Genomic DNA, 25,307 nt, shown 5'->3' on the forward strand with positions numbered 1-25,307 from the left:
TGAGAAGAGCCTGGCTCCATCCTCCTGACACTCACCCTTTATATATTTATAAACATTAATGAGGTCACCCCTCAGTCTCCTTTACTCCAAGATAAAGAGACCCAACTCGCTCAGCCTTTCCTCATAAGGGAGATCTAGTCATCAGTCCATGACATCAATTATGCAATGAGTTTTCCCCTTGAACTTTTTTTTCCCTATTATATTTTCATTACTACATTCAGCGTAGGAGTTAGACTGGACAATTTTCTTGCTGTCATGATGGATGGTTGTGACATGTTATGAATAAATGGTGATTAAATATAAACTACGTGTTGTCCATCAATGCAGTTATCATGAAAGCTTTGGTATTAATATATTTTTAATTCCCCAGTTCATGGATGAAAGGATCAGCCTACATTAATAGTGCTACATAAAGGGATAATTTAGTAAGATACTTCGTGCCCTAATCCTGATGGAGAAAAACTTCCCTTTAAAATACATAGAAATGGCAGTGTGACTAAACACCTTGGTTTGGTCTTAGGCTCAGGAGTGATCATGCCCTACTCACTACTGAAAGAAGTTTAAATCAGAATATTTATTTGCATTAAATTTTAACATTCCATTTAAGGAATATGTTGAAAACCTAGTGTATAAATAATATTTTCTTCTTGTTAAGATAAACATCATTGATTTGATTGTCCACATCTGTGTTGCTGTCCTTGGAAATGAAGAGAAACAATGGGTGACGAAAGCACTCTAACCAACAGCAAACGAGAACTTAGCTTGTCTCTGCATCAGCTTGTCAGCTTATGGGATGAAGTCTAGTGGAAATCTTCATTTATAGAAATATTCAGAGACACATTTGTACATTTTTTTGTGGAAAAATAAGTGTTATTCCACCTTTTTGTCACCTGTTGTTCAGAGATATTAAAGAATTAGATACACATTCCTACTTTTTTCCATCACCACTCTGCTTTGTTTTCCTTCTTGAGTAAGTACAGTCAGTTGTGTTGGACAAGAGACAGAAGAATAAGTTCAGTAATATAAATATACAACATAAAAAGTTTTATGAGTTTGGTTTTAAAAATTGATATTTTTATGGCATTTTGTCTCTATTTTTCGTTTTATATTGTGTTCTTAATATACTCACTACAGAATTTTCAGAAAGTGTTGAAAAACTGAGGAGAGGTTTTAAGGAAAATCTATAGTAAAATAAATTTGATTTGGTCAGAATATAACCTTTCTTTTGCTGGTAGACAATTCAGTGCAGACCTAGGTCCTTAAAAACAAATTATTTTCTAGTTAGAGGACAAGAGCAAGAGAAAGAACATGGGAAGGAAATCTTCAACATCAGTGACCTATGGGAGGGGAAGGAATAGGACAAGGATTATATGAAAAAAAATCCTTTTAAGTAAATGAATGTATTTAAAGAGCGAATTTTAATTCAACTGAGACAAAATTCCTAACTGTGGACAAAGTTTGGTGACAACCATACTTAAGCAGTATTTCAGCCAGACTCAGTGAGCCCCCACAAGGCTGAAGCCAGGCTCAGCGGGAAAGCAGAGACCCCCTGGTGACCTTTCTTCTTACCAACTATAACTTTGGTCAAAGCCTTTGAATTGATGCAGAACAGACACAGATCCTTTATTTTCTACCTTCGATTCAAGGGGGAAGTAACAATAGAAAAGATTAACATTCTATATAGCTGAACTCAGAGAGAGAGGAATGGCTGGCTGGATATTTTTTTTTCATGTACCATTGAAGTAAAATTTAGAGAAGGGAAGCACTTTGGCATTAACCTCAAGTGAATGGGTGTTTGTCTTCCTTGGCATGGGCTATGCTTGCCCTGATTCTTTTTGTCAGTTACTAATTCATTCCTACCTTGTATATTGCTTTTCTCAATTTTTTAAAAAAAATATTATTTGTTCCACTTAAAATGTAAAATAAAATATAGAAGCAAGTACTCATAAAAGAAAAATAATTTTATAGAAATATTTTATTTCAAATAAAATATTTTAAAGCTATTGCTATACTTGGAAGACTAAAGGAGAAGGGAAGTGGAAGGATCAGTCTGAGAGCACAGTTAAGAAGACATCTAATTCTTACTGAAGGTGAATATTGTCTTACCAATAATTTCAGTGGAATCAGAATCTCAGAATCACATCCCTAAAATAAAACAGTACTTGCAGAAAAAAAAAAAAAGTTATGCAAATATTTAAGCATAATACATCTATTATCCATTTACAAGTTTGCTTTATCATTACAGTACACAGATCAAATGACTGCTCAACACAGATTGTTTCAGACAAATTAAATATAAAACATTAATGAAGTCTCAAGTGAGGGGCAAAACAGGGATGCTAAACAAATCTGGAAGTCACACATAGACTTTACTTAGTCTTGGTCAATTTCTGATTAATGGTATATTAAGTAGGAGTAATTATTCAAGTTATAGGTTTCTTTGTACAAATTACAGGTAATAAGCTTAATGTGGATGTGACATAGTTTCTTAATTCTAGTCATTAAGGTAAGTAGATTTAACTCCATTAAGTAACCTCACTTAAATATGACAATAGATAACTGTGGTCATTAAACTAATGGCATCTGTCATCAACACTGATTTTACCACTATGCCATGGATACTTCTACAGTAAAGACAGTGTCAATGTTTCTGTTAGAAAACAATACAGGGGTTTGTAACTTGTCTATTTTAAGTAATGGTGGAGGAAGAAAAATTAAGTCAACCCAGGATAAAAATCATTAAACAAGGTCTGCACCAGTAGTACATATTGGGAAAGCCTCCAGAGTTTATTTCAATGTTTCAGAGCAGGATGACTTTTGATAATGTAGAACTGTCAAATGGAATTTAATGTATATATATATGCCTTTTTCAATTTGTGCTTCAGAAAAAACTGTCCTCAGCACAAAACTCCACAAAAAGCCTTATACAGACAAAACCTGCACTGTTTGAATTCTCTCCATTCTGTTATGAGTTCTAAGACATCTTCAATAAGAGGATTCCAGTATATACTCAGTGTGAAGTATTTTCTACTTATGCATACAGACAAGCATAAATGAAGCATTTACACATTCTAACCAGCACCTAATAGCTTTTGGTAAAAATGTGAGTGATGTGTAATAAGTTTACAAACTGCGAATAGTTCAGATAGATATATCCTCAGGGAATCTCCTGCTGTCTATACATTTAAATGTACAGAATAACCTGTTATTCTGTAGCTGAAACTCCGTATTCAAAAAATGTCCTCAGTGTAACATTCATTTTGTGCTGTTTCTGTACACTCAATTCCATATACTTGTACTTTCTTTTCATTGCTTCCTCAGTGCTTATTTCTTATCTGGTAGGAAAAATAAAAGTGAGTGAGTTTCCCTATCAGTCTGACAGAACTGGCTAGGGCACAGTGGAAATCAAGCTGAAGAACAGTAAAGATGGGTCAGATTTTAAATTCAGGATAAATAATATCACTTGAAACCTATTGTTGTTCTGCAATACCGGATGACATCTTCTGAATGAAGCTTGAGAGCAGAACACATCCTCTCTGGTGTCCCTGGTGTCGTTCAGATACCCTTTTTCCAGCCCTTCTCCCTAACTGCTGACCTTGCTCTGACATTGTGGCTGCATTTCTCAGCATTTGCTGAGGAGATGGAACCTGGCAACTCTGAGCATGCAGGGCAAATGTGTTCTTGGTGAAAGCAGCTTGCAGAGATTTGCCTGCTCTTGTGCAAGAATTTGAAGAGACAGTTCATCTTTTTTTCTTCTCTTATGGCTTGGTACTTCAGCACCAGACTTAAGTTTTGTGATTTTTAGTTTTGTTCCTTTGAATTATTAAATAAAAGAAAAGCACACTTACTGTTAGAAATGCCATTTGGATATACCAGCTATGACCTCTCCTTTTTGCTTTTACTTTTGCCCTTGCTTTTATAGCCCTGAAGTGACAACACAGAAACTCTACAAATGAATCTTCCTCTCTCTCCATGATAGTTTACTCCACATGGTGCAGCCCTGCTTCTACAAGCAGAATCAGTAGGATGAATAGCCAAGATCAAAGCCATAAGGTAAATAAAGTATCAGCAGTTCTCACCAATGGAAGAAAAGGGGAAAATGATGCAGCCTTTGGGGTGCAGTAACTGCTCAACTGAACTCTATGAAGAAACACTGCTAGTCACAGAGCTTTGCTTAAGATCTCTGGGCAATTCCTGCTGCTGTACGGTGAGCAAGTAGATAATAATTTATAATGCAATAAAGAAGTACTGCATGCTCTTTAAGCTCCCATGTAAATAACAAGTGTGGAACTGCTGGAATAAAAATGTTAGTGTAGATTAAAAAAAAGAAAGCTTTAAAAATCAAATCCAGGGTATAAACATCAAAATCAGGGAACAACTTGCCTATTAAGACAATTGAAGTGTTTTAAGAAAAGGAAAAATCAAATTATTCTAATGCACTCAAAGGACTGTATTTTTTGTTACCTGCTAGGCAAAAGAGGTGAAGATCATGTCAAATAGAAACAGAAACTTAACAAGATGTGTTCACTTTCAGTTTCTAATACATCAACTTATGAAGTAAGTGAAAAAAAAAAAAAGAAATCTTTCGTTGATAAAAGTAAATAAAAGTGTGAAAATAAACATATGCAATCCACATTCAGGTGAACAAGTAAAAATAATTACAGTTTTAGACAGCTGGAGAACTTAGTGCTAATTGCTACAGGCAGGAGCCTCTAGTACACAAGGTACTACAAACAGCTCTTCAGATTGTGCTTTCTTCAAAGGAAAAATGAAGTGTCAAAACTTCTACTCTAATTCAGTCTGTGAAAAGTCACGTCATAAAATGCAGACTTAATTACAGTGTTTTCTACTAAAAGTTTGACAGCTAACATAAAATACAGTTAAATATCAAAAAGAAAGACTTAATTAATAATTTTATGAGTACAGATGAAAATTTAATGGGACTTTGCATCCTAATTCATTGAAGACAGGTCTACAATGGATAATGGAGTAAATGGCGGATTTCTTCAAAACACCTCCATGTCAATCAAATAGGTCTACAAACCTCAGTGTGGTATGTGTAGTCTGTTAACACTGCAGCCATATGAACAGGGAGTAGTAGAAAAAGTGTAGTACCATGTAAAAAGACATTGTTGATTAAAGTTTTGGCTAGATCCTACTAGCAGTATCTTGGTGCTCTCTGAAACATACTTTCTTAGGTATTTTGCTGATGTAAGTAGTAATTTTATTTTGAATATTGGACCTCTCAATAGATCCAGGGGATATCTCACTAAAAAACCCTCTCCACGTAATTTTCTAGACATCGAAATCATTTTTGTGGAACCCTAAGAGCAGGCGATGAAAACTTGCTCTTCCATTTGATCTCTTTCCTCTCCATGGCCTTCAAAGCTATCAAAATACTATTGGATAAGATAAGATTCAACCAGGGCAGTGAGAAATCTCTCTGTTACCAACCCCTTGCAAGTAGGACAGTAGACATACGTTGCTTATCAGTACAAAAATCCATAAAACCCTCAGACTCGTATCTGAAAAAGCGTAGTAAGGAGATGTGTCTCCTACACTCTAACAGGATATTAGGGTGACCTTGACCGGCTTATCTTTGAAGAAAAACCTGTGTGTCCCTAAAACCCAAACAAACCAAAGGACCAACAGTTAGAAAGCAGGGACAAATCTGAATTGTTTAATTACTCTGATAAAGCCTTTTTATTGAGGTCATTCCTTATGGCGCTTTGTAGCACAAATGTGAAGTCATTGATGTTATATAAGTTTTCACAGATGTTATGAGAAGAGAGGCATGTACGTGGAAAAAAAATGAAGCGGTGATTGGTTTACAAAACTCAGAATACTAAAATCTAATAAATAACAGTAAGATCCAAAATAACTACCCATCTGAGCACATTGTTGGAGAACTGCTGCCATTCATAAATCACTAAAGCTGCACTATGTGAATTTTATGATTTCAGCAGAGATTCTTGAGTGAATTATTGGCTTGTATTTACATGACTACCACTCTTCACACTGTATCATATAAAACACAGCTAGCCAACAGGAAAGGAAAAGCTGGAAATTGTAGCAACAAATTCAAGGTGCTTATTCTGAGGAATACCACTCTCAGGGAAGTATCTTTGTGATTTTTTTTTCAATTGTCTGATGACATGAGAATTACGGAAAGAAACTGCTCAGACCCAAGAAGAAGACATGCCCAATAGATATTTCAGATCAGTTCTTGTCCTGAAAAATATTTTCCCACCCTTCAGTCAGAGTAATGTATTGTCTAAGGGAAGAAGGAGAATAAACCTTGGACCTCATTTCCTGCGTTAAATAATAGCCAGGATGTTAAGAGTTAAGAAAGACTGTGCAAGGTCATTGGTTCCTCTAAGGAGAAATATGTCAAGGTCCCTCTGAGACAGACTGGATGTTTGTCAGATTACTCTCATTACAATTCAATGGAAAATGAGACAATGAGAGGAGCAAGGCAAGGGAAATGAAATAGGATATGTAACTCAATATTTTTGTAACCATTGATATTTAGACTTGTGTTCGTAGTTGAATTTGCAGCAAACTCTTACAGTCCTTCAAGAAAAGCCAGAACTGCTAGCAGGTTATTTAACAGCCAACAGATTAGTGTCAGATTATGAGATAATGAAGAGAACGAATTCCTTCCTTCTGGAGGGACACTGATGATTTAACATTTTCAGATATTCCTGAACCTACATGTTCAAAAGGCCCAAAACCTGAAGTGGCTTTGTTGTATCTGCATAAAATAAAAAGCGTAAAATAATTTCTTGGGTGATGTGTCTTTCTCTTCACTCTCTTTTTCCCTTCAAAAATACTTACTTTTTCTTTGCTTTTCTGTCTCTGAGATAGCATGCTACTGCAGCCATGTCTAACCTATTTCTTCCAAGTGATAGAGTTACAACAAAAATGTTATAGGTGACTCTTATTCAGCAGACTACTTTGTAGTTTTGTTGCCTCTGTCAGCCTCGAGTTTCAAAATCCTCTGATTTTCAAATTTTCTAGTTGGTTGGGTGATAGCTCAAACATGTGCATTTTGATTTGCTCTCCCAAAATTCTTGTGGGCACTTAAAAATGAACATGCAACTTTGAATTGTTTGATTTGGAAGAATCCTAATGTCTGCTGAGCAGCTGCCTCCAGTCCACATCTTTGGCAAAATCCAAGGAGGATGTAAATGTTGATATACGTTCCAGACCAACGAACCACTGTCAGTGAGTATAGCCCAATGAAACTTAAAAAATATTGCAGTCAGATTGGTTCTATACAAGAAAAAGAAAAGGCTCTTCCAATCTCTTCATTCAAGTCTTTCCAGCCTCTAATATATTTTAAGTGAAACATACATTTATTTGGTGGGATAAATGTTCCTCTGATTTTTTGTTCTTTCAGCATATTCAGGTCAGCTCATTCCAACTCTCTGAAAACTGAGTGAACGAAAAACCAAGGTATACTCTAGACAATCTTAATTCTAACTTTGATGTTCGACATTTGCCAATGGGATTATTTCTTCAGATTTTTTTTGAGGTTTTGCTGAACTGAAGAAATTTCATAGTATCAAGACTCCGGAAAGGAGTCTTACATTCTGCATTAATGCCATTCTTTGTTATGATATGCTCACTAAGTATTTATTTCCTAACTCATTATATTTGTTTGTTTACTGAAAAGTATAAGAGAAAGAGAAGACTTTAAGCATTGGAAGTTGATTTCCAATACTGGGAACTTACATCCCATCATATAATGGGTCCTCTACTAGCAGATGTGATTTATTTGGAGGATGAAATATTAGTAGTGTCTCTATTCTGTTCCAATAAATATTGGGGCTATTTGTTTGTGGTTTTGTTTTGCTTGGGTTATGGTGGGTTTTTTTGTTTGTTTTGTTTTTTGTTGTTGTTGGTTTGGTTTGTTGTTTTTTTTGGGGGGGGGTTGTATGTTTGTTTGTTTGGGTGGTTTGGTTTGGTTTGGGTTTTTTCCTCTTCCTCTGATTGGAAACAAAAATTTTGTGCAGTCTTTATGTTGTGCCTTTCCCAAGAATTTATCACTATACTCAATAACCACATCTTTCAAACAGAATTTTACAATGTCTTCAGACACTGAGTTTTTCAACTTCTGACAATAAATCTTATGGGCAATGTGCAGGAATGGTGAAGATAACTAGTTTAGGTTAATTTACAAATGGAAATTTGTAAACATAAGGATTTGTAAGCATAAGGATGCTGAAAAATGGGATTTACAGTTTATAAACCTTAGACAAGGAGAAGTCAACCTTGTTATATAAAAAGACATATGTATTTGAATATTTTTTTGCATTTTTTTATATTCTTTTAGGTCACATACCTTTTACTGTTGATTTTTTTGCAGAACATGTCAGTGTAGGAATAAGAAGTGTTTCTGTTTGTATGAGTGAAGACAGAAGAGATGTTCTGAGCACATATGAGAAATATGAAAAATCAGGAAGGACAATGATATGAGCAACTACTGTAGAAGCATATCCCTACTATAATCAGAAAGTTTCAAAAAAATGTTAAAGAAACAACATAAAAATATTATTTAAACTGTTCTTGGATAAAAATAGTCTCATATTTTTAGAACTTTAGAGGAGAAAAGCAATTATTTTTTTTAAAGGATATTGTGTAGCTCTGACTCACGGAAAGGTGGACAAAACCACTGTAGGATGAAATAAATGCAGGAAGTATGAGGCAAGGTATTCAGAGAGGTAACAACAACATATTTCATAGTTGGTAAGAGTGAGCTGGCATATTGGGTGAACCTGTAAAATAGTCTTTTTAAAACTGATGAATTTAAGAATTGACTGGATGTGAAAAACAGAGTTAGATTTTACACACAATATCATGGTTCTCATTTGAGATTAAGATGAAAATCTGTCAGATTAAGATTTTTTAATCTCTTCGTAACAGAGATTGTAACTTTTCTAATCTTATCCTACTATAAAATATAATTTATTTTTTGCAGATGTTTCATAGGAAAATAGATTCTTAAGCAAATGTCAGGTCAAATAAAATTACAGAGAATGTAATATGAATGTGGTAAAATGTTGTTTTTTTTTTACAAGCTCCACATACATTCTCAGAAAATTATTTTTCCACTGTTGTCTCAACCTTGAAGCCATGCTGAGGAATGGTGAGCTGCCTCAAGGTTTTTGCCCTGTTTTCAGTGCTATGACAGAAGCAGAGTGTATTGCTAGAGAGAGATAGTGAGATGGAGGTTAGAGGGACAAGGTGGGTTCAGGAATAATGAGTTTAGGAGCTTCTGGATACAAAAGGAAGAAGGAGACACGTTTTGTGGACAGGTGCTGATGTTCAGGCTCATAGAGTGTGTGGATCTGTCCTCTCCCAGTCCCAAGAAATCCCAAGCCGTGCTCTTCATCCCAAACTTCTACATGACTTCCACTTTCTTTGTCTGAATTTCTCATTTCCCAGCTGCCTAATTCCACCACAGTGAAGCCAGCCTTTTCCCAGTGAAAACCATACAGCTGCCTGCCTCAGGGCTAAGCCATGAGCCTATGCTAAAGTCAGTTTTGAAAATATACAAGTTCTTAAAAATTTATCCCTAGAGGAAATTTTTGAAAAAAATATGGATTAGGGTTTTAAATTCATGAATTAATTATTCATTTAAATTATTTTATATCATTCATCCACTTCAGCAGGTTTTACCCATTATCAGGAAAGGTAATGGTCCCTTGCATTTAAAGGTGGATGGTATTTGTGATTTTCTCACTAACCGGCTGGGTTGCTTTGGTAATGATTGATTGCATAAGGGAAGAACATGAGAATCCTTGTCTGAAATGTAGTTATAATTATCTCCTGTCCTACCTTGCACTGAAATAATAAAATATGATCCAAGACTGTGAAGCACCTCAAGTATAATATAAAGACAAAATATTATTTTGCAACTTGAGCTGAAGATTACTAACTTTTTTCCCACATCTAAAAGGCATTTCAGTTCACAAAGCAAACAGTGAAAATTATCCCTATGTTATTTTATTATTTATTTCCTTGCGAAGTAAGAATTTGGAAATGTAAACTGTATATGGTGTGAAATGCAGAGATCTCATGTGTTGTGCTTCTACAACACCTAACGTGATGGAAGCCCCAGGCTGTGTTGGCAGAAAAGCACCACATCACAGATCATGTGTGGAAATGGCAATGGGAATGAGCAACAATGAGAAAACCAAATTTCAGCTTCCAATCCATATTAAAATAGATATAGTTTTGTTCCATTTTTTTGTCTGAAACATCTAACAGTCTTAAATCAAAAATACAGAACTAATTTCATAAGAAGAAGAATATCAGAAAACTAAAACCAAATCTATTATTACAATCTTTCTGGCTGATAAAAGCAGTTTTTTTCCCCTGCTGTGTTCTTACAGTTCTGTTTCTGCTTCTACCTGGAACACAGAGGTTAGGAAATGCACAAAACCACAATAAACCTATCTTACTGCTTCTGCTGCTTAAGCTGTGTAGGGTCTGTCCAGATTGACAGGAAGAGACAAAAATCTGTTATTTTCTACCCATATTTATTGCCTCTTATTTAAGGTTCTGAAACCACTTCAGACCACATAAATGAAGTATGAATTTTCTTAATTTTCTTCCTTTCTGTATAGAGGCAAAATTAGTCAGGAAGAGATCTGTGATTGATCTGTGACCCACAGTCTTTGTTACAGTTGGAGAATCTAAGTAATTTCACTGATCACATCATGCTTGAAAATTATAAACTGGAAAAAACTACCCAACATACGAATTTAGATAACAAATTCTTTGTTTCCAGTTCCATTGAAGTCTGAGATAGTCTCTGAGTACTGAGTTTCCAATAAAAGGAAACACCTGGGCCAGAAGAAAACTGGCATTTTTTAAGTGGGGAAGTAACACCTGTTTCAGTTTGGAATTTGCTATACTGTACTGGGATATACTGAAAGAATATCACTGATACTTGTGCTTGGATAACATTATGCCTACCATTTTGCTGGGCCTGAAATTACACTTGACTTAACTTTATCCTAGATTCATATTTTTATTTAGACACCTGCTTTATATATTTCTCCAGTAAAAAATGCCTATTCAAATAATCACTTAGCATCTAATATATTTCATTTGTGCATTTGATAGGACTACTAAATGCAGCAAATGATCACAAAAGTCAGCTGATAGCTCTTACTACATCAGTACTCCTGGGCTTCTGATTTATAGAAAAAGGAGATTAAATTGCTTCCCAGAGAAAGTGGGGGAAAGTTCCTTAATATATAGGTGAAATCCCCAAGCATTTAATGAGAAATACTGCCGTGGTACTGAGAGAAATGTCAAAACAGGTAATGTGTATTTGTGTTGTATTCGTGTTGTCATTTTTCCATGTATATTTTATACATAAATATCTTCCAAATATTTATGAACAGAAAGTTGCTTTTTAAGGATGAAATTGCAAAAACTATAAGTAGAATCACTTCTTTAAGAGCATTAACAGTGACTGAGTAATCACTTTAAATTCAGACTCAGTGACTTAGGTGCAAGGAGGATTTTATGTTATTATAACTTTCAGGACTGAGATTAAAAAAAAATTTGTCAAATTCCAACCTCGTCCATAGATTTATCATGTGACATTGGACAAGTTACTTAACCTGCCTTCTTAATTTACAAAAGAGGATCCAATTCTTCTTTGCACTTTCATCTTCCAAAAAAATAAATCCTTTGAACAAAGTGAGGAATAGAGATTAATTCCCCAATCTTCCATATAAGGTAAATTTACATATGGGTATCTATAAGTCTCAAATGTTTAACTTGGTCCTGATGAACCACAGTTGTAGATGGACCAACACTACAAACTATCAGCTTCGTACATATAATAAAATTATTTTGGGAAATATCTTAACAGCTGTACTATCTTTTCTTCACTCAGTTCACTGTTCTTTTCAGACTTGTACTATAAGGTAAGTGAAATGTGTGTATTTCCATTTTTACAGATAAGGAATAAATTTTGAAGGCCTCTGCCAGAAGAGATGAAGGCAGCATGAGTAGATGAAAACACAGATCAAAAGACAGTAAATCATCCACCCCTCTTAATAACTGTGGTTGCAAAATGGCTTAAGTATGAAAAGCCTTCTTTTTGACTGAATTAACTGAGTTTTTTGAACATACTGTTGATACTTAAAAATCTTAATTAATAGATGAAAATTATGGCATATATTAGGGAACATTTTCTGAAGAAAAATAACAGATTGTAGTCCCTCTGCAGACAAAACTAATTCTTTCCTACTATATCTGGTCTGGCCTCTACCTCCCTGGGAACCCTTCCTGGGATGAGGGGAGCACAATGTGTGTCCCCCTTACAAGCAGATGATGGGAGTGTTGTTGTCACCCTTAAGTGACTACCAGCTGCTGCTATCAAATCAAAAATGGCTGGAAAAAATGAAAGGCACATAAGAAAGTAATCCTTTAAAATTGCCACAATATTTACTGGAAAGAAAGGCTTTCAGGGGAAATCAAGCATGTAATCCTGTAAGCCTTCTGCCCAGTCATAGCATGAGCACACAGGGGCACCTATTGAAATATGGTAATGATCACAGCTCTGCAGCCCAGGAAACAAATGAAAATAATGAACACATTTCAAAAATAGGTAGAGATTCACTATTCAAGTCTTTTGCATGGGTTCAGAACAAATGTTACTATTCATAATTAAAAGCATCTAGCTATATACTTTTACAATTTATGTAAGTTTGTTTAGAACTGAGATGGTAAAAAACTCCCCACCCAACAAAAATACATTTATAGAAATAGACACAGCATTATCATGCTGCATAATATCGAAAACATCCATTTTATGGCTGCACAATTTCCTCCTCATACTACTGTGCAACAGCAGTAACAAATACAAAAGCAGATCGATTTAAAGTTCAAGTTAAGTTGCATGAGTTCCCCGTGGTGAAGCAATTATTCCCTCAGAAGCTCTCATTTTCTTTATCACACCATGAATTCCTCAGACAACGAATGTGCAGTTTCCACCATGTGGTTACTTACATTGCAACAAAAATCTCAGGAACATGATTTAAGGACAGACATTTTTCTCTCTGTGAATGCTTCTCATACTTGAAGTTTGAACCCTCTGCAATCACAAGCATTTATTCTTGGAAAAATCATATTCCCATTAATCTAATCATCTAAGCCATCTTCTTCCTTTTAAACCCAGAAGTTATTTACTTCCCAATAATACAGATTAAAATTTTTGATAAAAACCTGGAATGTATATAATAACACTACGTATATTGAGTTGCAGTGAAGTGGTACAACCAATATTTTATATATCTAAGAGCTGGAGATAGGCATCATTACTGAACCTTAGCATTATACTCAACTGTATCTCCCTGAAATGCATGGACAACTTTGGTTTTAAATCTGTCACGATGCTCAAAATTGAGTTTCGCTCTTGCAGCACTCAGCTCTATTTGGACCAATAGTTTCAATCTCCAGCTGTAGCCTTCCTGCAGCCACCACTGGACACATAGTCTCCATCTCTTTTTTTCCTCTCCCTAATGTTTGTTTTGGAGGGTAGAGCTCTGTAGATTTCTGTCCTAGACTCCCATAGCAGAGTGACTGCAGAAAAACAATCCTTACTTAAGTCCATAATTTCTAATTGCCATTCTTGGGGGTATTCCAGTTTGGTAAAAGAAAAAAAGTCAGAGAGAAAAATCAACTTTACAGAGAACTTCCTGAAGTAAAAAAAAGCAGATCAGATAATTTTATGTTGCAAATATTAATGGACTTATCAAGCTTGATAAAACTGTTGATGGTTTTGTTTATGATTTGTTGAAGACATCTGTGACCATCTTCAGTGGTCAAGAAGATTCGCAATAAATCATCTGTTTTCAAGAAATTAATATATTAAAATAATAAAACTCCATTAAGTTTATAATTCTATATTTCTGCTGAAATTATCTATTTCCTCATCTCTCTTTCTATTAACATTTAGTTGCAGAGTGCCAGAAAACTCACCTGATAAATTAAACTATATTAACAGCTAAATTCAGTTTTTATTCTCACATTTATTATACATTATATGAATACAATCCTGGAGAATCGATTTGCATGAAGCCCTTCTGTCTGACAGGAAAGTAACTGAGTTGTATTTTTGTGTTTGTTTTGGCTTGGGGTTTTTTGGTGTTTTAATGTTGTTTTTCTGTGTTTTCTGTGTTTGTTTTTGTTTTCTTGTAGCCATATTCAGATGTAATATATATATCATTTCTGCATAGTGTTTCCTATTGGCTTAAACAAGACTTCTGGAGGCAACTAGCTGATATGAAACACTAGCGTCAAGGAGTTATGTAGAATTTGGGCATCTGAGCATGAGTGCAGGATGCTGCACAATAACTTTCCTCTCAGTAATCTACAGTAAAATACAAGAATGGCTGAGGGATGGGAAAAGGAGTCTACAGTCAAATAAGGACATTTTTAATACACTTTTTTCCCCTGTAAATTACATGCATAGACACAAATATACATGCATACAGTAACTGATTAATTTTCATAATTTTTATGCTATTTTTTATTGTATGGTGGGCTATAGATAGGAAAACCAAATAAAATCCTGACTAAAGGTGCAGAGGAAGAATGATCATACCAGACAGAGTTGCAGTGGAAGAGGCAAGGTTGGTGACAAGACTGGGATTTAACTGTGAAATGTGGCACAGTGTATGTACACACCTGGGAGGAAAGAGCAGGAGAAAATATGGGGAGTTGTGAGACAGACGAGCACAGCAGGGCAGAGCTACAGAATGCTGTGAAGGAGATAAGAAGTTCAAATCTAGAGCGCCAAAGGAGAGGGTCAGCCTGAGAGCCATAAAGAAAGATATTTTCACCTGAAGGTCAAATTTCATCCTCAGTATTATTGAATTACTTCAATAAATATATCACAGGTATTATGCCCTCTCCGTCATCACTTAAATAATTTATAAAATCAGAGGTTCTTATAAGTCCATCACTGAAATCAGTATTTGCTGGTGGATAATTTCTGTTTCACTCCTCAGTCCATCAGCTACTTACTGGTTTTGTAATTAGGACTAACTATGCAGCTTTCTACAGTGGGAAAAATGGACATATTTACTGCTCTTTGGAAAGAAAATCCATCATTTCCACATTTCCCGTGGAAAGGACATTTTAAAAAATAATTCCGAAAAACAAATATTTCCATGGTTACACGGAAGTAAAACTTAATGTCTTGCTGTTCCCTGGTACAATTCCTTGCCAGACAGGACCAGCATCCCCAAGAGTTATAGGTGAGTGATGGAGCTGCAGCATTTGCGGGGGCTCAACTCCAGAGCAGGCAGAGGGAGGGTTCACTATATTTGACCTGCAGGGCAGAAGTGGCCTAAAACTGTGTTTCTTTGAAATCTGAACCCCCAGACAAGCTCTGCTTTGGTGAAGAGCATCAAACTCAATTCCTTTCCATGCAATATTTCAGTTTTGACGAAGTATTGTTTTCCACAAAGAAGCAGTTTGCTGAAAAACTCCTGACAGGCTTTCTTCACAGGACTGGGCTGGATAAGAGCAGATACCTGTATTTTCAGCTTTTTTTTTATGAGGGAACCTCCATTTTGATAGTTTCATGACACTTGCTAGAGAAAAACTCAGCTTCAAGAAATGTTATTTTTTCTCTTAAAAGCATATTAGTCAGCCTTGTTACACTAACCATTGACAGGTAGGTCATAATATGCACTAAATAATAATCTTATTTCAAATATAAGTTATAAGAAGAGACAAAAAAGGGAAAGAGAATGTGTATCATCTGGAGTTACAGCTGAAACTACATCTTATCAGCAATTTCATAACTGGTCAACCAGCATTGCTCACTAGTTCATGACTATGTTTTCCCATTTATTACATGCCAGCTGAGGCCAATTTTCAGCTGGGAACTATAGCAGCTATCTCTGTGGAAAATAAAAGAATGTCACTTTAAATTTCTTTGCGGCATGAAAGAAATGTCAGCTTCATGCTGGAAATGTACAGTGATACACATTTTTTTCTGACCTGAACACGTTGCATCAATTCATGCTCATGAAAATGTCATTTGTGACTTGTTTTTTTCTGCCTTTTAACCAATTTCCAACCTAAAAAAACCCCCCACCTTTCTAGCTGCTCAGTGATCACAGTATAAATTTAACACTAACCTCTAGCACAAAGTCTTTAAAGCTTTAAAGAATTTATATTTGTGGTGGTGGGGGGGGGGGGAAGGAAGGAAGGAAGGAAGGAGGGAAGGAAGGGAGGGAGGGAGGGAGGGAGGGAGGAAGGGAGGAAGGAAGGGACGGAGGGAGGGAGGGAGGGAGGGAGGGAGGAAGGAAGGAAGGAAGGAAGGAAGGAAGGAAGGAGGGAAGGGAGGGAGGGAGGGAGGGAGGGAGGGAGGGAGGAAGGAAGGAAGGAAGGAGGGAAGGGAGGGAGGAAGGGAGGGAGGGAGGGAGGGAGGAAGGAAGGAAGGAAGGAGGGAAGGGAGGGAGGGAGGGAGGGAGGGAGGAAGGGAGGGAGGGAGGAAGGAAGGAAGGAAGGAAGGAAGGAAGGAAGGAAGGAAGGAAGGAGGGAAGGAAGGAAGGAAGGAGGGAAGGAAAACCTATTTTTTGTGCTTTTCCCAAATTACATCAACAATTTTCTACATTTGTAGACTGCTTTCTTCTCAAACTATATGATTGCCCAAGCTCTACCTTTTTAGCTGATTTTTGGCCATTGACATGTTTGACCAAGTCCAGAGTCATGGAATTGTTACAGATATCTCATCTTTCAATAACAATTTCTGGAACTGTTTGCCTATTCTTCCACCATCATCAGCCACACACCTAGAGAGAATAAGCCTGATATAGGACTAATAAACTAGTCTTAGATACTAAGTCACTATCTGTCTCTAAACAGTGGTAAAGAATCAAAAAAGGTCACATTTCATCAGGTTTTTATTTTCCATTCTAATTTACAAAGAGACTCATCTCTGTATTCTTCACAGAAGTATAAAGCCTTCCCTACTTCTGATAATCCTTTTATGCCTTCACATTAATGTGACAGAGTACAGAGTATTAATTATTAAATACTACTTATACAGTGCTGTAAATATACACTGCTTTACAGAACTTAAGATAAGCAATGTCTCCATTCCTAATGAGCTTACTATAATTAAATTCATTGTTGAATCTACATATGAAATGTAGCTAGGAGTCAAACCACACAGGAAAAATCTCCAAACTGGGTAGAGGCACAGATGTGAATCTAACTTGTTTCAGGGTTATGAAAATTAGAAGTAGCAATTGTAAGCTACGATTAACTATTTACTCATACAATTCACTGAACTTTTTGGCAAAGTGTTTATAAAATTAGCTGACAGATATTTGTGCTTGTTGCAGGTTGTACATATACAGGTCAGCTGAAAAGCTGACTTATGATATCTAATGGTTCATAATACCTAATATGTTTAAAGTCATTTCGCTTTTGGATGAATATGCTGGTTATTGAAAGTACATAATGGTATGCTTAGCCTTATACGTTATTTCAAATCAGGATTCATTCTACCCTCAAACCTCAAATGACACAAATACCTTTCCCTGCTCACATCACATGTCACAACTGTGCCATGGTTGTGTGTAATACGTTTCTTTGTTTGAGAAGTGGTACCCTTCTGTGAATCAGTTTATATGTAGGCTCTTCTGTAACTGCTTATACTTAAAAGGTGAAAGGTATAGGAACAAAAGTCTCTTATTCCCAAATCCAGATGAAATTCTTCTCAAATATAACCTCACATACTGGTTTTTTAGGTTTGTAATCATTCCATCAGAATGATCTAATGCATGGGAAAATTTTTATCAAAGACAGATGAACAACTTGCTGAGAAAGAATCCAGTCTCTTTTCTACATCATGCCCATGAGGTTGTTTAAGGTGAAAAGCTGCACAGTTGGGTACTGCCTCTGATGTAATGAAATTGGCAGAGTTGATTTACAATTGCTTCCAGAAAATTTGACTTCCCTTGGTACTCCACTCACTTCATTTAGGGTAATAGACCTACCTCCTGAAACATCCACTCTTTGGGTAGTTTAGGGTTAAAAACATGGGCGCATAGCTCTTTGCACAGCAGAAAGAATGAAATGGAGTCCAGTCTGATCAACCACCACTCTTATCACACAGTATAGATCACCTTATGCACTGCTGGGAAACCAAACAGAGTTACACCCCAGAGATGCACTACTGACCAGCTCTACGGCCAGCATCTGGGTTGGGAAGATAAGGGCAAGAAAGGTAATAATTTTTAATCACAAATTACAGCTGTCCTGGTCTTGATATAAATCAGCAAGCTAGTGACAAAAGACTTTGTGGACATACGCTATCCACTTTGCTATGCATTATGCATTAGCCAAAGTGCCAGGGGGAAAATTCCTAATTGTTGGTTTCATCAGTAAAGCTTGGCAACATACTGTTAAGCAGGGATATTTGAATATTAACCTCAAAAATAGAAGAGTCTACTGTCCTACTCTTAAGTATTACCGAAATAATTTCTGCAGGAAGCATAAAGCATTTTTATTTATAGTGGATTATCTTGACAGGGAGAAATTCTAGATTCCCGGTGTTACATATCTAGTATAATCTAGGCTGATGTCTTCCTGTATTTACAGATGGGACAGTATGAACCAATGGTCACATCTTATCAACACTAGCTTCTTGAAAGATAAATAAAGATGAAAAATGCTTATGTTTTCATTCTTTCATGAACTGATTGATCAGCTGGAGGAGTTGCAGGATTCCTAACAAACAATCTGCCCAACTTTTCTTGATTCATCAAATCATGACAGGCTTTTTCAAATGAAAGCAGAGATAGTTTATCTCTTTTCAGTAAAAGATCTTCATGTGAACTTGACAGGGAGTATCATGGCATTTCCATTCTGAAGGCTTAGACGAATTATATAATCTGACACTTCACCAAAGGTTTCTTTATGTACGTAAAGAAATTTTTTTCCTTGGTAACCATTATACAGTCTGATTTGAAGAAACTTTCTGTGTGAAAGGGAGGGCAAAAAAAAATAAAAAAAAGGAATTTGCTATTTAACACTTGTGGAACCATTCATTTTCAAGTGCTGTCACAGCCACAAGTCAGTTGTTTATCAGATATAAGGTGTTTCTTCTTGTACATACTTTAGCTGACAAATACGCTCCTTATGTGTATTGAGAAAACATTGCCCACTTCTGACTAATGAAACTCGACATTTGCTCCTGTACATATTGCACGTCAGGACCATACCTCAGTTAAGCGTGCAAGGCTCCAAGTGTGGGACTCATAGGAAAGATGTAATGATTTTCTGTCTCTCTAAAATGGTTGTAATCACTGTCTAACTTGCATGAGATAAAATACTAAGTTAAAATACTAATAAAAGTTTGTTTTGAAAATAAATGATCTTTTCAAATGCAAACAATTCCCTTTTCTATTATTCACTATTTTTTAAGGACCCCATCCTGACAGTTTATATGTGCTACCAGTGAACAGCTTATATCGCTTTGGTTCAGATCCTCACAGGATTAGGTATGAACAGCTGACCATACATCTTTGCATATCCTCAGCACAGGAATCTCACAGGAGAGGGAGTAAAATTGAGAAGGGATTTTTTACGCTCTGTGCATTTATGAGAGTGGATTTCCTCAGGAAAGCAATCCAGTGTAAACGGAGTCAAGAGTTGAGGAGTTTAGAAGCAAATATAGAATAATACATTTGTTTTGTTTTATTCTACTCCTCATTCTTTTAAGCATGCTATTAAATATTTTCAGACTGCTAAGACAAAAACAGAAAAAAATCAGAATGAAAATTTAATTGGTAAGTAATATAGCAGATTTCAAGCTCAAAAGAAACCCTTCTGTATCTCCAATTCTGAAATTCTTGTACTGGACATCAAAATGAACTCATGAGCAGTACAAAACTGTAGAATTACCCTTCTAAATATTCAGTAAATGTATTTGTGAAAAGAAAAAAAAAAAGTGTCTGCTGTGGAAAACGAACAAGCAAAGTAGATGATACAATTAATTTGTCATTCTCACTAAGAAGCAGATTTTCGTAATCTATTTATTATAATCAATATATGAATTTTCAAGAAGAACATAAATTAAATGTGCTCTTTACATACAGATATATATATAGGTGTAACTAAAAATGATACATTTTTCCATTTCTTCAGCCAGAAGTTGAATCTGTAAACTTTGGAAGAAACACAATAAAATACAGCCCTGTCCCAATGTTGCTTTCCATCTCATAATCCTGCACAATCCATCCATACATAACATAACAATAAAATTGAACTTTGATTCTTGCGATCACATCCTACTTGTTTATTTAAAGGTCAACCATTACTCTTAGAAATAAACCCATTAAAATGTTGTAACATAAGGATGCAAATTACAATGCATCTAAATCTGAAGTTATTATTTAAACATCAAATGACACTGAAGACGTGAGTAAAAATCAAATAACCATTTTCAGCATTCAGCTGGAAAATCAAGATCAGAGAGTGAGTATGGGTTTTTTTGATACAATTGGGCCTCAAAATTTGGAAACTTCATGAAACTGTTTTCTAAAACAATCTCCTATTTTCTGATATTCTTTTTCCTTTTTAAGATACAGATGTGGTTTGGTGGTGGCCAGCCATCTCAAAATGATTTCAGTACAAGAATTAAACCACACAAGGCCAAAGTACCTCTGTGTGGAAAAATAACAGCCAGGACAATATGTCTGTACTATATCAATTTGAAATGTAATATTATTTTACTTTGACATCTCAGTGGATATATTGCTCATTCTCTTCATTAAAACAACCTCACTGGAAAAAAAAAAAAAAAAAGAAAAAAAAAAAAGAAGGATTATACTCAAAGGGCATGGATGGATAAAATTAATATCTAAAAGCAAACGCAAAAGACAATCAACTGTCTTCAACTGTCTTAGAAGAAAATCATGAGTGTTTCTCTCTAAGTAATAGCAGAGTATCTGTAGAGTGAATTTGCAAGGGACCAAAAGGAAAGATCATCTTGGATTGGAACAGATGCTGAGACAAGGTGCTTAAACAAAGGAAGGAATGCAATATTTGTCATCAAGTGTGAGCCAGTAGCATGTGACCTATTTTGTTTGGCAAAACAAAGGCTGAGAGAGGATAAGACTGTTGTCTATAAAACCATTCGGAGAGGGGTTTAAGCTTTGGGGAGGAAGAAGATCTGTTGAAGCAAAAGGATATATACAATCATGACCATGAATACATTTAGTCTAAAAATCTATGAACACTCAGGAAAGCCAAAGCTCAAAAATGCATATATTTAGCAGTGCATGCAAAGCATAAGAGGAAAGTATTACTATAAAAGTGCAAAACAAAGGAAACTCTTTCCTTACTGTGGCAAGAAAAAGCTATCAAAAGCTGAGATCTCTGTTGTTTTGATTTACGTTATTAAATGCATTATTTTGGCCATTGAAAAGGTCAGTTGTGATCAGGTGGCTAACATACTTAACACTTGAGAGCAGTCAGATTATTTAGTTATTTTTGAAATGCCTGGACTTGATAAAATGTACTGGTGCTGCTTAAAGTGAGGAGGTTTTCTTTGAGGACTTAGATGTGTCGGCACTTCCCAATCCAACCCCTCTTACTGTCTTTAAAAGGAGGGGTAGTAGTGAGAAAGAAAACCTGGAAAATAAAGGCTATGGATTTGGCTGGCTTATTTTCATTTCCTGAAATCAGGAAATATTACAGAAAATTACAGGCTATTAAAATCACCTATATCAGTGGCAGCTCCAGTATTTGTAGCTGATGGGGAGTGCAACAGAAAATTTTGTAATAGATGCTTATGTTTGTGTGAATGTGTCTGTTGTGTGTGTGCACACAAGACAACAAAGATGTAAGAGGACACTAGCAAATAAAACACGAACTATGGGAGTCTAGGCACACAGTTATATGAGAAATTCTCATCGCTCACCTAAACAATAATATCACAGGGTACCAGGGTGTCCACCAGTTTACGTGCTCAGTCCCATGTATCATATACCTGACACTACCACCTTGGGCCAAGGCTGAGAAATCCCCAGGGAGGTTATAGACTAGCACAGAGTCCTTCCTCCCCCAGCCTGCTGTGGAGATGGGATTGCTTGGAAGTGCACCACCTATGCTAAGCACAATGGAGAAGTAAGACTTAGAAAGATATTACCAAGAGCTATACTGTTCTGGTGAGGATGGACATCACTACCCCAAGGGAAGAGTCATGCTTGATGGAGATCATAACGGGAGATGATTAACTGCCAACATGGATTTGTCATGAAAAAGTCACATAAAGCCAATTTTCTTCTACAATAAGTAAAGAAGACAGGTAAACAGACAAGTAGTAGACACAAGTAGCATTTGGCCTTGAATCATTACCTGAAGATTCATCACCTGAATGAATATGAACCAAGTAAAAGACAGATTTGAGACTAGGAGTTTCAAAGGAGTTTGAAAGTGTAATGACCATATCCCAGTGGCTTTCAAAAGAACTGGAACTTTATTACCTTAACTACCTTTGAGCACAACGTGTCACATAAGCAGTGTAGGAGTTGTGATTTAAGATGTAGGATATAAGCTGGTCTCCCTCTCCTTTCTTTGGGAACTACAGACGCACAAAGTCCAGTTTAATTCCATTTCAATAACGTACTGAGTTCAAAATAATTGCCTTAATATCAGTTCAGAAAGGAATCATAGATTCATACATTTCCTAGCAAAACTGTAAGTGTTCACAGTAAACTTCAAAGATCCCAAAGCGTCAACAAAGGGTTTTGGAAAATTCCAGGGGTCTTCTGTAGAAAAATACTCTGTCTTAAAAAATGTTCAGAATATTTTATCATTTTTCAAATTGATTTTCAGCTGTACATCTCAATCTAAATTATTTCTATATATCTGGTCAATTATCATATTTCAAGATTTGTCTTAATTCCAAATATGAATAGATGTAATTGTGAGTTACTTGAATTGCTTCATTTTGATTTAATCAAAATTTCTAGCAGTTTTGTGTTTATTTTCCATTTAAATTGAGAAGTACAGAATACCATCCTCTATAATGTATGTCCAAACAATATATTTGTAATGTATTTAAACACTCAGTTGAGATTGTATACCACATTTTGTTTGATTAGTTGTTTTTTTGTTGTGTTATTTTGTTTCATTTTGTTTTATTTTTAGGGTGCATCAAGCCTTACTCTTGATCAGACATTATTCACTGGTCATATTATTTAGCACCACCGTAACATGAACCCTACAACTACACTACATGTGTTTTATTTCAGACTGCCTGTGATCTAATCTCTTTAACTTAATGCCTTTAGCAGCTAAAGCACATTCAGTGTGCTTCTGGACAGCATCTTCCAGTCCAGCTTCACGCATAAGGAATTAACTTTGTGAACTCTGAGATCATTCTGTGATGTGAATGGATGTGAGAAGAATTGGAAATTCTCTTCAAAATTGTATGCCTGGTCTGAAAAAAATTTTAATGTACAAACACAGTATGAAAGGCAATTCGCAAGTGTAATTTTTTTGTGAAGCAAGAGAAAAATATATTTGGAAAAAATTCCAAGAAAAATTAAAAATAAGATTTATGTTTTCATTTATCCATTTATGAAACACATAATTTAGAGTGAAGGGGACTAACTGTGTTGCAGTATAGAATAATGAGGCTGTTTTCAGCTGAAAATAAGCATTAGTCATTGCTATAGATATTTATAAACTAATGTGTGAATTCTACAATATATTCTAGAGAAGGTAATTAATGTAGTCAAGGTTGTGATCAGTGGCATGAAGACCAACTGAAGATGAATCATCAGTGGTGACTGTCCAGTGTCAACATAAACATGTTGGAGTGAGTTCAGTGAAGTTCCATGAAGATGATTAGGGGATTTGGAGAATTTGACACATGAAGAGATGCTGAGAGAACGGGTCCTTTCACATCCTCAACAAGACAAGGCTCAGAGGGGATTGGTGGGTCTTATCAATGTGTAAAACTACCTGGCTGGGAGCAGGAATAGAAAGATGGCAGAGTCAGACGCTTATTGGTGCCCAGTGATAGTATAGGCAGCTATGGGCACAAAATGAAATATGGAAAACTGTGTTTAAATGTATTTTTTTTTTTCTGTGAGGGTGATTGAATATAAGAGGTTGCTTAGAGAGTCTCCATCCTTAGAGATAATGAAAACCCGACTAGAGACCACCCTGAGCAACCTGCTGTAGCTGACGTTGCTTTGAGCAGAGGATTGAACTAGACAGTCTCCAGAGGTCACTTCCAACATCATCCATTCTGTGATTTTGTGATCCACTAAGTGTTTTACTTCCTTTTACCATATGGGGAAAAAGTTTGCATGGGTTTGCATTATTGCAGAGCACAGTGTCCAGGAATTTTAACTTCCACCTAAGAGTAAATGAAATTCAAAACACCTGAGAGTGTGTTTTCTGAGAATGATTTACAGTGTAGGTACCTTAGCTAACATTGAAGTCAGATGTATGTCTTAGTAAAAGCTTACTGTGTGATGCACTGAAGTTGAAAGCATTCCTTTAAAACAGGGGCCTTTCAGCTCTTTTAGTACCTGTTGTTTCTGAATTTGCAGTCACTGTAATGTTTTTGAAAGTTGTCTTTTACTTGTTTGAAGTAACCTGTACTGTACTATTTACTTGCATTTGTGATGTTTAGTAGCTAACAATGTAGTATTCCAATGGTCAGAGAAATCCTGTCTGTAGCAACTACTGTTATTTACATTTGATATATTTTCATTGGCTTACATAACATCTGCCTATAACTTGCAACACTATGCGAGTACCTACTTTATACTAACACATAATCATGGTGCCTGAAAGATGTTTGTCTTTAAATTTTCTACATCTACAAGCTCTCATTCTAAACATAGTCTGGTGCTCCATGCACTTGTCAGCAGCATTGATGACACCCAAAAGTTAGAGCTTTTTAATGAAGCACTAGGGTACAATGGAATTACAGTAGAATGGACTGCAGAAAGTCTAAACTATAAATATTGATTATTACACTTTGCTTTTACACTTGAAGTTTCTAACAAGTCAGGAAAAAACTGTGCAAGTTTTCAGAGATGGTAAAAAAGAGGCCTTACCCTGACTGAAATAAATTAATGAGAAGATACAACAATGTACTTACTAGTACCAGCCCTAAAAGGTATCCACAAGTTAATAACAGAAAGTTCTGAAAACCGCTTTTAATTATGAGCTTGAATGTGACTTACTACTGTTGGATGAAGCCTGGAGGATTTGAGAGGATACAT

The sequence above is a fragment of the Nesoenas mayeri genome (assembly GCF_963082525.1).
Source record: "Nesoenas mayeri genome assembly, chromosome: 2".
Lineage (NCBI taxonomy): Eukaryota > Metazoa > Chordata > Aves > Columbiformes > Columbidae > Nesoenas > Nesoenas mayeri.